The sequence below is a fragment of the Mytilus californianus genome, unplaced genomic scaffold (assembly GCF_021869535.1).
Source record: "Mytilus californianus isolate M0D057914Y unplaced genomic scaffold, xbMytCali1.0.p SCAF_22, whole genome shotgun sequence".
NCBI classification, from domain to species: domain Eukaryota; kingdom Metazoa; phylum Mollusca; class Bivalvia; order Mytilida; family Mytilidae; genus Mytilus; species Mytilus californianus.
This window is the reverse complement of record NW_026262671.1, coordinates 2443510-2457506: the sequence shown is the minus strand read 5'-3', so window position 1 is coordinate 2457506 and position 13997 is coordinate 2443510. Positions and strand designations below refer to the sequence as shown.

At 33.8% G+C, this 13997-nt stretch overlaps 1 long non-coding RNA gene across 1 annotated transcript in view; it reads right to left on the bottom strand.

Annotated features, from left to right (window-relative positions):
• The window catches only part of LOC127732111 (uncharacterized), a 38840-nt gene continuing 24843 nt past the window's right edge, over window positions 1-13997 (bottom strand). Inside the window, exons 2-4 of the long non-coding RNA XR_007996064.1 lie at window positions 7774-7849; window positions 3434-3457; window positions 1-78 (exon numbers count right to left, since the gene is read on the bottom strand). This is a non-coding gene — a long non-coding RNA (uncharacterized LOC127732111). The remainder of the gene's footprint in view (window positions 79-3433; window positions 3458-7773; window positions 7850-13997) is intronic.

The window sequence follows — 13997 nt, the reverse complement described above, 5'->3', positions numbered from 1 at the left end:
ATAATTAATGCCTGCTTTATTCTCTAGGCAAATTTTCACATCTTTTACATTTCCAGTCTTAGAGGCTGTAAGAAGTTTCTGCAAGTAAAACATAGGTTTTACATTTAAATGATTGTAATGAAAAATGAATGAAATAACTGTTAAATAAAGCAATAATTATTTATTCTCCTGCATGGCAAATAACTATATAAATCGGGGGTATCCTCACCTCAAATAACATCCATGGAGAGAGGATTTGTACCGATTATCCGGTTGTCTATGTATTGATATTGTTAAATATCAGCTGTGAGTCACAATATGAAGCTTTTTTTCAAGGGAGCACAGTGAATGAGTTCAAAAAGGCTTCATTCGTTCATTGTGTGTTAATTTACGTTTTTTGATTGAGTTAAGCCTTCCAATTGATATTGAATAGTGTGTTTTTCTATGTTGTGATGTTATACTATTGTTTCAGAAAAGGGAGAAGGTTTGGCACCATTAAAACGTTTAATCCCCCTGCAAATATTTGCACCTGTCCTAAGTCAGGAATCTGATTACAGTAGTTGTCGTCTGTTTATGTAGTTCATACGTGTTTCTCGTTTCTCGTTTTTATATAGATTAGACCGTTGGTTCTTCCGTTTGAATGGTTTTACACTAGTAATTTTTTAGGGCCCTTTATAGCTTGCTGTTCGGTGTGAGCCAATGCTCCGTGTTGAAGGCCGTACCTTGACCTATAATGGTTTACTTTTATAAATTGTAACTTGGATGGAGAGTTGTCTCATTGGCACCCATACCACATCTTCCTATATCTATTCATATTGTATAAAACAGCTGATATTTTACAATATAAATATGATGACAATCTGATAATTGATTTACTGGATTGTATTTCTGTATTTTCTTTGTTTCACCAGCAAATAGGGAAATGACTTGATAAGTTCAGGTTAAACTTATCAAAGTCGGTTCATTTATTAAGCATTGTTATGATATTGGTGCTATGTAGTTGTTTTTGTCATTCATTAACGCCTTTAGTTGTCCCCTTTGTATTTCTCCTCATTTTTCTTACTAATTCTATATCAGATAGTAGAACTTCCACCATGCTTACTTAAAAATAAAATTATTTATGTAGACTGAATAAAAAGAGATGTTGATAATACAATAAAGAGACAGTAGACAAAGTGGTGTCTCCACACGCCACTCTGAAGTAACTGTATTAAAACAAAGTCAATGTAGGACTTTCCTGGAGATATTATGGTGTCTGGGAGACACAAATGATGTCCCCACAGATGCAAAGTGTTATTTTAAACTACACAAAGTTGAGCATGGGAGCACATAGGTCTATGGTTCACTGTAGGAGGAGTTATCTGGAAACGCTAAGCACCTCTTAAATATGCAAGTATATACCAGGCCTCTACAATAACTTTTTTTCCAACTTGTCCAGTAGGACAAGTACATACCAAAACTTACTTGTCCGAATGAAATTGTAACTTGTCCAACAAAAATCTTAATAATAACCTTTTTTGCATTTTAAGTTGATTCAAGGAACAAAATGAATTAAAACAATAGAACAGAATTCGATTTATATCTTTTGAAATACCTTTTAAAAATATGAGTCGAGAACAACTGAATCTAGTCATGTCACAGGACTTATGTTCTAGTTTTCATCAATGCCAAAGTCTCATCAGACTCTACACATGAGGCACCGTCTGATAGGCCTGTCAATTTCCACTCATTGGATTTGTATCCTGGGTTTTTAAGTTGAACAGAGTTTCTTCAAATTCAATCAATAAAAAAAAAGAAGATGAGGTATGATTGCCAATGAGACAACTCTCTGCAAGAGACCAAATGACACAGAAATTAATAACTATAGGTCACCGTATTGCAAGTATTGTTTTTTTCTTCTATATATGATCAAATATGATTTGGGAATTTTATGGTAAATAATTTCTTCATTTTTATTTAAAAAATATTTTTGTTAAAAAAAATACGGTATGGTATTTATTATAAAGGAACAGAATAAGGTAGGAAAACGAGGTACTGATTTGTCTTGGTCCCGAAATGTCTCCTGCGTTGCCAAACTGTCTATTAATCATGTCTATTAAATATGTCTCCTACGGTGCCAAACTGTCTATTAAACTTGGAGCCGAATCGTTTCCGAGCTGGTGACGAACTGTCTTGTAAAGTTACCTTATCTACAAAGCGCATCGCTGATTCGGATCAGTAAGACTGGTTTCCGAGAATAGTACATGTATGTCTTTTACCTGTTAAAAAGTACCTGACAAAGAACCAGTTTTAAATTATCGATTGCAAGTAAACATGTCAAATTAATACTTGTGTTTATCTTCTTTTCTTGTTTTTTGTTTATAATTACTTTGTTCATCAAAGTTGGATTAAATTTATTTGTCTGCATAATAATTTAACTTGTCCCGACGGACAAGCTTGATATAGCTTTTACTTGTCCGACCTTTTTTTCCTCTGGTACCGGACAATCGGACAAGCGTTATTGTCGAGCCCTGTATACTCCAAAAATGACAAAGTTCAACTATCTCCCAAAAGAGCAAAATATTAATAAAAATCAAAACCCTGACGACATGCACACCTTCAATATATGTACAAACAGCCAGCAAAGTGAAAACTTCCTAGCATTCAAACTGTAGGAGGAGTTATCTGGAATAACTATATACCAATAATGGGACAGAAGGACAGACAGGGGTAAAACAATATGCCCCAAACTTTCAGTTGCAGGGGCATAAAAAAACTTTTGGATAGAAATGGTGTGTTGTGTCAGTTTACACTTTATATCCTAAAATAGATATGTTTTTTTTCAACTAACATGAACTTAACAATGGCAAGCTTAAGGGGAGAGAACTTCTGCATTTTTTATTTATTAAAAATTGTCCAATATTTTCTCTAATAACTCAATAGGGTTATGTATTTGACATTGTAAACAAGCATTCTGAAGGTACTAGATATAGAATAAACTTTATACACTTTATATTTGAAAAACGTTAAATTTGTTAGAATCGCATTCATTTTATCACAGAATGGTACAGAATTCAAACAGGGAAATTAATTGTGGTGCCGATTGCATTCCTTAATTCAAAAACATTATAAAACACTTCACATCAAATAAATCACATTTATTTTGGTAATTTTATATGACAAAATATATCTACTTTATGATAAAACTTGTATTTATTTGCGATTAGAATTTATATGTGGTTAATTTATTGAGCAGTTCCCATAGTTTTTCAGTCAGACGCCACCAAAATCCATAAATCTCGCGAATTGTCTCATGGAGTCCGAGATTTTATCAATTTTATACTGAAAAGCCTATCAGATTCATTTCCCATTAGATATATTGTTCCAAGATTTCAAGTATCACATACTTGTATTTTCTGTCAGAAAATGGAAAACAAAAGGTCACATGACAATTGGACTTAAAAGTAAATCTTACCTCATTCCAGCTTTCCATTATATCCTAAAAATAGAAAAAACAAAAATTCAAATATTTACTGTTGCATTATGATTGAGTTGTCATTGTTACTGCTAATTGCATGAATTGAAAATACATGATACTTATGGACTTGAAATTAACTGACCTAATATTTTAATCTAATTGAAATACATGTATCGGTAATACTAACATTTAAAAAGACTTATCTCAAATTTTTTGCACTATTTGAAATTAAATGAAGAGGTGCACACCTATGCCTGTATTGCTCACCTTGTGAAAACTTCGCCAGTTTGCAAATTATGATTTTTATATGCACATACTAAAGTAAGTCTTTGTGTTGCTGATATTTTTTGCAATTACATGTTTAACCTAGCTTCTATAAGTTTTTAGATAACAGCCCAAACTGATACACCTGTAAAAACCAACATTTCAGAGGCAATGACTCCAAAACCAGTTGTCAAAAATATCTGAGTAAAAAAATCTTGTCATGCTGATCATTTAATTTACACTTTTAACCTTTAGCTAGCTCCTGTAGTTTTCCAGATAACCGGAAAATTGCAAAAAAATATGAAAAAAATGTAAATTTCAGGGGCAATAACTCAAAAACACAGGTTGACATATTTGTTTTTTTTTTTTACATTTCTAGGGTTAATAGATCTTGTCAAGCTGGTCATTTTTACAATTTACACTTTTAATCTAGCTCCTGCATGATTATCAATAACAGCAAAAACTTTGAAACAAGAATATTTCAGGGGCAATAACTCAAAAACAGGTTGACAAGATTTTTCTCAAATTTTTAGGGAAGATACATCTTGTTGAAATGTTGTGCTGAACCTTTATGTACTTTATCATGTTTATACTTTTAACCTAGCTCTATAGTTTTTATGATATCAGCCAGCATCTGTGAAACTAGAGGCTCTAAAGAGCTTGTGTCGCTCACCCTGGTCTATGTGCATATTTAACGAAGGAAAATCTCCAACATTGTTCATGAGAATAGAATTCATGACAAAAATTTATGTTTTGTTGATCTTGTATTACTGATCCTTTAGTCTGTTTAGTTTCTCTCTATCTTCTTTTGTTTTTGCGCAAAACACAAAAGAGGGTAAAAAAAAATCCTCATTTAAGGGCAACAACTTCTTTAAAGAGTGACAGTCTACTAACTATATCGGAATGATTTGACTTGTTGGTAGATCTTGCCTTCCAGATCATTTTTGTGATTTAAAGTGTCTATCTATTATAATTTTTATCATACAAGGCAAAACATGGTCAAAATCATCATTAAAGGATAATAATTCTAATATGGAGTCGACTGACGATTTAGACCATGCAGACTTATTTGTAGAACTTGTCTTGCTGATCATTTTCGCAACTTAAAGTTTCTCTCTATCTGTCATAGTTTTCAAGACAAAAGGCAAAAAATGAAAAAAATGGTAAAATTAGTCATTTAAGGACAATAACTCCTAGAATTTTCAATAGTTTATAATGAAATAAAAATAAAGTGTAATTCTAACATGATAAAGAAGTTTTATTCAGAGAAAATGAAAAAAATGACCAATCTCAAGATGAATAAAATGCTCCGCGGGGCGCAGCTTGATACGACCGCAGAGGTCGAACCCTGAACAGTTGGGGCAAGTATGGACACAACATTCAAGCTTGATACAGCTCTGAATTTGGATTGTGATTAAATATTTGACACAGCATAGGTTTCTGACACAGAATGAATGTGGTCTAAGAACTTTAAGTTTAATTTTGGACCCTTTGGACCTTAATGTAGACCAATTTAAAAAATGGGACCCAAAATTAAAAATCTAAATACACGGTTAGATTTGGCATATCAAAGAACCCCAATAATTCAATTTATGATGAAATCAAACAAAGTTTAATTTTGGACCCTTTTAACCTCAATATGAACCAATTTGATAGCGGGGCCCACAAATAAAAAATCTAAATACATGGTTAGATTCAGCATATCAAAGACCCTCATATATTCAATTTTTGTTGAAATCAAACAAAGTTTAATTTTGGACCCCAATTTGGACCAACTTGAAAACTGGGCCCAAAATCAAAAATCTATATACATGTTTAGATTCAGCATATCAAAGAACACCATATAATCAATTTTTGTTAAAATCAAACTAAGTTTAATTTTGGACCCTTTGGACCTTAATGTAGACCAATTTGAAAACTGGACCCAAAATTAAAAATCTAAATACATGGTTAGATTCGGCATAACAAAGAAATAAATGTGGTCAAAGATTTTACAAATCTAATGCGCCATATACTGTGCAATTAAAGATTTCTCTCCATGTTTTTGCGTTTTCATAACGATAGAATTTGTTGGAAACAACGGGGTTTGATTTTAATCCAACCTTTATTTGTACTAGACGGTAACATGTTGTTTTTCATCCGTATCAATTGAAGGCCTCAATACATAACACAAATTGTCCTGTGATAAAGCGCGGTCAATTTGGATCAGGTTATTCTATGCAACAAACTGAAGACAGATACGGATACGACAAAACTCAGCAAAAAAAAAAAACATCACGAATTTTGATTAAAAAAAGATTTTGACTCGGGTGCTTTTATATGGGTCGGTTGGGTTAGAGCAAAACAACCTATTCTTTTTTATGGCCTTATTGACGGTCAGAGTTGTCTTCATAGACGGTCCAAGTTGTATAGGGCCGACTTGTCTAGCACCCATTTCAGATAATCAAAACTGTATGAATTTCATAGATTTTTACTTAGTCTTTAAACAAATCTCGCTTCAGGGTAGGTTCTCCTGCTTCGAAAAGAGCTACAGTAGATACAAAAAAGTTTTCAATTTTCACTACCAAAAAAACAGGAACTTTACAGTGTTGTCTCCCCTTAAAACATGTATATATATATATATATATATATATATATTCAATCTAATCTATGAAATTATTTTAATCATTCAGCCTGTTTTAATTGAAAAATTGAAAGCTAATCAACTAATTTTTACCATCAAATACAAAAAGCATGATACTGTTTCACCAGTTATGTAAATAAAAAGGAATTTCCCTCCATCGCTTTTTTTAGTCAGGGAATAACCCCTAGTTTTTTATATGAAACTGTTTATAGCACCTGTTAACCTAATTTCTATAATATTTAAACAATGGCAAGGAAATGCCAAACAAGGGAAATAACTCCTACAAAAGATATCACAGGGATATTCAAACTCTTAAGAGGTCGATTGACAATTTCAACCATGTTGACTTATTTGTAGGTCTAACATTGCTAAACATCTTTGCCATTTAACGTTTATTGGTATCTATTATAGAGTCTACAAAAAACAAAAACAAGTTTGGTACAAATAATCTTTCAAGGGAAATACCTGCTATAAATTTAAAGGATCAATCGCCATTTTGATCATGGTAACATTTTCGTACATCTTACTCTGTGGAACATTTTTGCCACTTAATGTTTCTCTCTATCTATCACAGTTTCTGCAAAAAACTTGAAAATTTATCAAAAAGTGTCTCTTAAGGGCAACAACTCCTTTAAGGGATCAATTTACAATTTTGGTAAGTAAACTTATATGTAGATCTTGACTTGCTGAATATTGCTGTTGCAATTTTTCTTTATTTATAACAGTTTTCAAGATTTTAACCAAAAACAGAAAAGTTCATTTTTTCAGGGCCAACAACTCCAAATAGGGTTGTACAATTGGTCTTAAAATTTCATGGCAGATAAATAATTACATGCTTATTTTAGTCTTAGATACATGATTTTTTTTATTAGTTGTTATTGGCTTTGAACTAGCTGTCAGTAACTGTGAGTACTCTCAGATCTGTACTTAGTGTCTTTTTGTTGTGAGGATGTATAAGTACCCTGACACATCCGCTCTGTGGTTTTGTTACTTGTTTTTGCTTTGTATCTGTCTGATGAGTTAAGCCCTTTTTAATTGATAGTTATAGTCATAGTTTGTTCATATGTTGTACTTTTACACCACTGTCCCATGTTAGGGGGAGGGTTGGGTGCCCGCTAACATGTTTAACCCCGCCACATTCTGTATGTGCCTGTTTGAAGTCAGAAGCCTGTAATCCAGTGGTTGTCGTTTGTCGCTGTAGATCATATTTGTTATTCGTTCATAATTTTGTACGTAAATCAGGCCGTTAGTTTTCTCATTTGAATAGTTTTACATTTGTCATTTCGGGGCCTTTTATAGCTGACTATGGGGTATGGGCTTTGCTCATTGTTGAAGGCCATACATGACCTATAGTTGTTAATTTCTGTGTCATTTGGTCTCTTGTGGATGACAAAAGCTCACATGGCTAGAAACTAAACTCAAAACCTTGTATATTTGTCTGATTACATACCTAAATGAACTTATCTACAAACAGGGTGTGATCTTTTTCCATCAAACACCAAAACATCAATTGCACTTCCGCAGACCTAAAAATTATAAGTTTTATATACAAGTATTAAGACAAACATATATATGTACAATATTAAATTCATTAATTTTCAGCCTCTAAAAACTGTCCACAAACAAGCAGGACAATCATATTAAACAATTATTTGTGACTTTAATGCAAGTTTCTTTAAAATAATTAACTTATTTGAAATAATTTAGATTTCTTGTCCCTAAATTTGTTTTCTTGTCACTAAATTATTTATTTAAAAGAAGAGTGCACACGCTTAAATGTCTCGCCTGCCTAACTAACAATAATTGATTTTATGTTGATCATGTTGATAGTCCGTTGATAGTCCTAGAGAGAAAGTTTTACTACATGTACCACATAAACTTAACATTATCAATGATCCATGAAAATGAGGCTAAGGTCAGATAAACCAAGCCAGACAGACATTTACACCTTACAATCATTCAATGCATCAAATGTAGTTGACCATATTGCTTATAGTACATGTAACTAAGAAGCAGACTTAAACAGAAAAACTTAACACTGACCAATGAACCATGAAAATGAGGTCAAGGTCTGATGAACTCTGCCAGACAGATTAATACAGCTTATAATCATATCATACACCAAACATAATTGACATATTGCTTATACTACATGTACTTTAAGTGATTTTGCTAGTGCTCGTCATTTTCGCCATTTACGAAACAATTTTCGAAATGACAAAGTATTTCTAATCAATTTCGTCACTTATACATGCATATATATGCTTTGCATACCTTTATTTAAACAACATACCATTCTATATGTGCCTGTCCCAAGTCAGGAGCCTGTAGTTCACTGGTTGTCATTGGTTCATGTCGGTCATATTTGTTTATCATAAACTGTTTTGTTATAAATTAGGCCGTTAGTTCTCTCAATTGAAATGTTTCATATTTTTCATGTCAGGGCCTTTTATAGCCAACTGTACGGTATGGGCTTTCTCATTGTTGAAGGCTGTATGTTGCCTATAATTGCATACATCCACTTCATTTGAACCTTGTTGGATAGTTGCCTCATTGGCTATCATACCACATTTCCTTATTTTTATATCACATCAATTATAACTTACATCAAGCATGGATGCCTGCCTGTTTAAAGCTGTTGGACTTTTCCATGTTCAGGCAGAATCTTTATTTGAGCAGACTACACGAGGTTGTAGGTTTTGCTACTAGTTAATCTTATTTGTACTGGAAATGTTGTGAAAAGAATTCAACAGGGTGTCACAGAACAAATTGATAAGCAAAGTAGGGTAATATAAGAACTAGGATATATATATAATAAAATGCTCCGCTGGGCGCAGCTTGATACAACCGCAGAGGTCGAACCCTGAACAGTTGGGGCAAGTATGGACACAACATTCAAGCTTGATACAGCTCTGAATTTGGATTGTGATTAAATATTTGACACAGCATAGGTTTCTGACACAGAATGAATGTGGTCTAAGAACTTAAAAATTTTGAATTTACCTATTATGGTCCAATATCCAAAATCTAAATACATACACGGTTAGATTCAGCATATCAAAGAACCCCAAGAATTCAATTTTTGTTAAAATTAAACTAAGTTTAATTTTGGACCCTTTGGACCTTAATGTAGACCAATTTGAAAACAGGACCAAAAATTAAGAATCTAAATACACGGTTAGATTCAGCATATCAAAGAACCCCAATATTTCAATTTTTGATGAAATCAAACCATATCATTATTATTTGCTTGTATATATAAATAAAAAATAACCAACTTAAAATGGAAAATTTTAAAGAAAAAAAAAAGGAAAAAAAGGAAAAAAAAATCCCAACCTCCAATTCTTTGAACCCCCTTATGATTCATCTACCCCAAACTCAATCCCAGCTTTCCCTTTGGGGTATGGTACATTGCAGTACAATTTCAGAGAGATCCATACACTTGAACACAAGTTATTGTCTTGAAACTGTAAAAATGCTTGTTTTTTTATCCCTGTTTGGCCCCAAACTCCTAAACATTTAGGGCAATTACCCCCAAACTCAAACCCAGCTTTCCCTTTGTGATATGGAACCTTGTAGTACAATTTCATAAAGATCCATAAACTTACACACAAGTTATTGTCCTGAAACTAGAAAAATGCTTGTTTATTTACCCTTTTTGGCCCCTAATTCCTTAAATTTTGAGGCAATTACCCCCAAAATCAATCCCAGCCTTCCCTTTGTAGTATGGCACCTTGCAGTACAATTTCAGAGAGATCCATACACTTGAACACAAGTTATTGTCTGGAAACTAGAAAAATGCTTATTTTTGGCCCCTTATTCCTAAATGTTTTGGGCAATTACCCCCAAACTCAATTCCAGCTTTTTCTTTGTGATATGGAACCTTGTAGTACAATTTCAGAAAGATCCATACACTTACATACAAGTTATTGTCATGAAACTAGAAAAATGCTTGTTTTTTGCCCCCTAATTCCTAAAATTTTGAGGCAATTACCCCCAAATTCAATCCCAGCATTCCATTTGTGATATGGAACCTTATGGTACAATGTCAGAGAGATCCATAAACTAACACACAAGTTATTGTCTGGAAGTTACAAAAATGCTTATTTTTGGCCCCTAATTCCTTAACTGTTGGTACCATAACCCCCAAAATCAATCCCAACCTTCCTTTTGTGGTATTGAACCTTATGGTAAAATTTCATAGAGATCCATTCACTTTAACTAAAGTTATTTTGCGAAAACCAATGTGTCTTCGGACGACAACGATGCCGCCAACGTCATACCAATATACGACCGCAAAAATTTATTGCAGTCGCATTAAAACATGAAGCACCAAAACAGTGTAAATTTCTGACCGCTCGCTTGCATAAAATGCTTTTAATGGATTTTTTTTTATATATGAAAAATAAAAGCGCTCGCTAGTGAAAAATTCTTTCGCCTGATAAAAATCAAATTTGAAAAAAAACAAATAAAATAATTTCGCTCGATCGCTACTCTTTTTGAAAAGAAATAAACTGTTAACACAGAGATATGTCTTGCCTTTTTGTACTTTTGATAATGCAAATGTTGAAATTAAAATAGCAAAACTTTAACATGTAAGTTGTGCAAATATTCAAAGTCAATGAACCATGACTGAAGGTACTCAATGGAAATGAGATGTGCCAATGCTAATACAACTGCATACCAAATACCATTGACTTATCATAAGTCGTTCCCTTTAAACAAACCTAAACACAAACATTAACTTGTAAACTATGTAAAAGTTTCAAAGTCAATGAACCATGATCAGGGGTGGGGCTATATAATCCATGGAAACGAGACTTGCAAATGCCAATGCATTTGCATACCAAATATCACTGACTTAACATTAGCGGTTCATCTCAAACTGATCTAATCACAAACTAATACATGTAAACTAAGCAAAAGTTTCAAAGTCAATAGACCATGACTGAGGGGGCGGGACCAAATATTCTCCATGGAAATGAGATGTGCTAATGCTTATACAACTGAACACCAATTATCATTGACCTACCACTAACAGTTCCCCTTGAACTGACCTAATCTGATGACGGTGACGGTGACAAACTAATACATGAAAACGAAGCAAAAGTTTCAAAGTCAATAGACCATGAATGAGGGGGCGGGACCAAATAATCTCAATGGAAATGAGATGTGCCAATGCTTATACAACTGCATACCAAATATCATTGACCTACCACTAGTGGTTCCCCATAAACTGACCTAATCACAAACTAATACATGTAAACAAAGCAAAGTTTCAAAGTCAATAGACCTTGACTGAGGGGGCAGGGCCAAATAATCTCCATGGTAATGAGATGTGCCAATGCTAATACAACTGCATACCAAATATCATTGACCTACCACAAGTGGTTCACCATGAACTAGACCTAATCACAAACTAATACATGTAAACAAAGCAAAGTTCAAAGTCAATAGACCTTGACTGACGGGGCAGGGCCAAGTAATCTCCAAAGTAATGAGATGTGCCAATGCTAATACAACTGCATACCAAATACCATTGACCTACCACTAGTGGTTCACCATGAACTAGACCTAATCACAAACTAATACATTTAAACCAAGCAAAGTTTCAAAGTCAATAGACCTTGACTGAGGGGGCGAGCCAAGTAATCTCCATGGTAATGAGATGTGCCAATGCTAATACAACTGCATACCAAATATCATTGACCTACCACTAGTGGTTCACCATGAACTAGACCTAATCACAAACTAATACATGTAAACGAAGCAAAGTTCAAAGTCAATAGACCTTGACTGACGAGGCGGGGCCAAATAATCTCTATGGTAATGAGATGTGCCAATGCTAATACAACTGCATACCAAATATCATTGACCTACCACTAGTGGTTCACCATGAACTAGACCTAATCACAAACTAATACATTGTTGACGCTGCCGTCGGCGCCGACACCGGAAACAGCATAACTATGTCTCGCTTTTTGACTCCGTCAAGGCGAGACAAAAATCCGAAGAACTAGAAATTAATTTGGTGTGGCCTAATAAGGATTGTGGCCAAGTTTGATTCTATTTGGCCCAGTAGTTTCAGAGGAGAAGATTTTTGTAAAAGATAACAAAAATTTACGAAAAAATTGTTAAAAATTTACTATAAAGGCCAATAACTCCTTAAGGGGTCAATTGACCATTTTGGTCATGTGTAACTTTTCTGTAGATATTACTTTGCTGAACATTATCGCTGTTTACGGTTTATCTCTTTCTATAAAAAATTCAAGATAACTACCAAAAACTGCAAAATTTCCTTAAAATTACCAATTCAGGGCCGGGGCAGCAACCCAACAACGGGTTGTCTGATTCGTCTGAAAATTTCAGGGCAGATAGTTCTTCACCTGATAAACATTTTCAGCCCAGTCAGATTTGCTCTGAATGCTTTAGTTTCAGAGATATATGCCAGAAACTGCATTTTACCCCTATGTTCTATTTTTAGCCATATCAGCCATGTTGGTTGGCAGGCGGGGTCATCGGACACATTTCTGAAACTAGATACCCTAACGATGATTGTGGCCAAGTTTGATTAAATTTGGCATAGATAGTAGTTTCAGAGGAAAATTTTTGTAAAAGTTAACAACAGACAACGACGGACGCCAAGTGATGAGAAGAACTCACTTTGCTCTTTGGGCCAGGTGAGCTAAAAATAAATTGTGCATGTATGTCAAGTTGACAACCCCAAGCTACATGTAATCAACAGACACAACAGAGATCATACTTTGCGGTTTCAGGCAATCCGCTTATCTGATGGGTCATTAATTAATGATCATCAAAATTAATTCATACGTCTAGGTTAGTCTATGAAAAGGTATATACTATGAAATTTAGAGCAAGGGGCTTGCCCCTAGCTCTTAATTTCATAGTATATACCTTTTCATAGACTATCCAATTTAGCACATATTTACAACTGGAGCATTCTTTTAATTGGTCTATTGATAGTTTATTTTGGCTGACTACTTGTATCACAGGTGTTTGTAAAACGGGGCTCATTAACGATGTTTTGTAAATCTACTCACTAGTATCATTGTAAAATATGTGATTTCAAAAGGCCCTTGACTCCAGAATGAAAAGATGGTAGCTGCTGGTGTTAGTATGTTTATTGATAAAAAGCGATGTTTTACTCTACATGTACTTCTTTACATGGTAAGATGACAAAATAAATTGACCAAAAGCAGGCAATAATTAAATTGCAGTGGAAGCTTTTCAATTTCACAGTAAAACTAAAGCTATAATAAATTTGAAACATATAGATAGTATGCAAGGGTGGATCCAGGGGGGGTTGGAAAACCCTCTTTTTTGGAGGATCAATGCTTTTGAATGGGGACATATGGTTGGAACCCCCTTTTAAAAATGGCTGGATCCGCCCCTGGTATGTCCCAATAGGTAGTCTAGCGGATAGTCATTAAAAAGCAACTACCAATAGATCAAAGATACTAGGGTTTATGTTTTTTTTTATTTCAAAGTAAAAACTAAGATTTATCAGAAAATGTATATATATATATTGGTGGCACATTCTCTTCAGACATTATCACGGTTTTTCAATTCATGACATCGTCCTGAACATGCATGAAATATTTGCCACTCGACATTAAGCAACCAATAATCAATCAATCAATCAATCAATTCATG